At 30.8% G+C, this 2,500-nt stretch overlaps 1 long non-coding RNA gene across 1 annotated transcript in view; it reads right to left on the reverse strand.

Moving 5' to 3' along the window:
- Positions 1–380: 380 nt before the first annotated feature.
- Positions 381–2,500, reverse strand: part of LOC138865333 (uncharacterized) — a 2,127-nt gene continuing 7 nt past the window's right edge. The window contains exons 1-3 of the long non-coding RNA XR_011399373.1: positions 2,131–2,500; positions 774–897; positions 381–550 (exon numbers count right to left, since the gene is read on the reverse strand). The exon at positions 2,131–2,500 is cut by the window's right edge and continues 7 nt beyond it. This is a non-coding gene — a long non-coding RNA (uncharacterized lncRNA). The remainder of the gene's footprint in view (positions 551–773; positions 898–2,130) is intronic.

Below are 2,500 nucleotides of genomic sequence, written 5' to 3' on the forward strand. Positions count from 1 at the left end.
AAAGTAAATTTGGTTGCAGTGGAGTATGTGGAAAATAAATTTGGTTGCAGTGGAGTATGTGGAAAATCAATTTGGTTGCAGTGGAGTATGTGGAAAATAAATTTGGTTGCAGTGGAGTATGTGGAAAATAAATATGGTTGCAGTGGAGTATGTGGAAAATAAATTTGGTTGCAGTGGAGTATGTGGAAAATAAATTTGGTTGCAGTGGAGTATGTGGAAAATAAATTTGGTTGCAGTGGAGTATGTGGAAAATAAATTTGGTTGCAGTGGAGTATGTGGAAAATAAATTTGGTTGCAGTGGAGTATGTGGAAAATAAATTTGGTTGCAGTGGAGTATGTGGAAAATAAATTTGGTTGCAGTGGAAAATAAATACCAGCTGTAGCTAAGCTGCCATTTTCACTTGCAGACGGTAAAAAGGCCTGTGCTTTTGCCATGAGTCCTAGTCCATTCAAGATAAGAGAGGCAATGGTTGACAGGGCTTGTGGCATATTTTTCTCATTGTTGCACCTCACCGTCTCTTGCAGTGCTGCTTCCCATCCTTCTTCATAGCTGGAATATTATACGCAATGGAAATAAAAGATGATAATAATATTATTAATATATCTGAGTACGATAATAATAACATCTATAATAATCATATTAACAACAATAATAATATTGATAATGACGATAACAATAATAACCAATGATAATTACTGATCATAATGATTGATGCTTGATGACTGATAACAATGAAATAACAAGATAATTATAAAAACAAGACAAAACTTACTATGCTGACATAACACGTTGCCAGGGTGTCTGCGTGTGCATAAAATGCATCTCGTGGTTCGTGTTTATTGTGGGCTGTGCGCACTGGCTCTTGTCCAACAACTACTTCATTGAACTGGTCCGAACTGTCAAATTTATTTGAAGCGCTTACCTCCTTATATGTATGTATATATATATATATATATATATATATATATATATATATATATATATGTATATATATGTATAGATAAATAAATAAATAAATAAATATATATATATATATATATATATATATATATATATATATATATATATATATATATATACACACACACACACACACACACACACACACACACACACACACACACACATATATATATATATATATATATATATATATATATATATATATATTTTTTTTTTTTTTTTTTTTTTTTTTTTTTTTTTTTTAATTCTTGAATACAAAAATCAACTGAATATATTCTCATAAATTAATTCTAAAAAATCTAGTTTATTTGTAACACAATCACAGTAACAAATATAACGACCATTATTTTCGTAAGTTGTTTAAACCCCAAAGGCGGAGGTGATGGCAGATGGTCTAAACTGATCACATTGCTGTCTAGGAGATAAAATATAAATTTGCAAAACAGTAGGCTACAAGACAATAACTATATTTCTGGTATATATTGATAATACTATCCCACCAATGGCCATTGCACTTATCGTCACTTTAGCATGAGCTATCAAATAACCACCGTATGTCGACTTCCTATGTAACTGATCTCAAATAGAGAATGAAATTGAAACTCACTAGTCTGCATATATGTTGCAAAGCTCTTTTTTTTTAAATCAATAATTACAAAAATATTTTAGAAAACAAATTAGGGAATTTACCTTTACTAAAGCTAATATACATCAAAGAAAACCAATTGCAAGTTAAGTGAATAAGTACCATACATCCAAACTAAAGTCCTTATACATTATCACTGAATTATGTGTTTACTTTATTTTTTTCATCTTGTTACTACAGAAGACCTCAGATAAATACATCAAAATGATGGAATTGAAAAGATAGAAGAAAGACACCAATTAAACTGTCTTGTCATGGCCATCTATAAGACTACAATACAGATGAGGTATACTAACACAGTGATCTCATGACACTCGACCCTTCTAATTCCATGAAAAAATTATTGGTACCAAAAAGAAAAAAAAAAAAAAAAAAAAAAAAAAAAAACATTCTGGTCAATCTGTCTAGTGATCTGGAAATAATAAATACAAATATTCTCTTTATATTCTTCATAAACCAACCATATTGTGTTGTACGCACACGCTATAAGTCAAACTGTTAAAGAATGACGTATACTTACCAAAGAAACAAGGAGGTGATTCGTGATATGGCGGCCGTATCCTGATTTCTCCAGAAACACGTTTGCTTCCAATCCCAGCAGCTGTTCACTCTTTCTTTTTTTCTTTTATATATTTTTAGACTATGCTCTCTAGTCTATACTCTCTCGATCTTTTCTCTTATTTCTTGGTTGTTTTCAAATTATACCTGTTTTCCTTGTTCTTTGTAGCTGCTCCCTCTTCTTCTTCTTCTTTCTTATTATAGGGTTTAGACTATGTCTATATCACCTGAATCCTCTTCTTTTGTTCTTGGTTTCTTATATAATGTTGATTAACTTGGTTCTTTGTTGGAAGATCTTGGTGTGTCTCAGTATGTAATACTTCACTGCTAAT

The sequence above is a fragment of the Penaeus vannamei genome, chromosome 20 (assembly GCF_042767895.1).
Source record: "Penaeus vannamei isolate JL-2024 chromosome 20, ASM4276789v1, whole genome shotgun sequence".
Taxonomy (NCBI): Eukaryota; Metazoa; Arthropoda; class Malacostraca; order Decapoda; family Penaeidae; genus Penaeus; species Penaeus vannamei.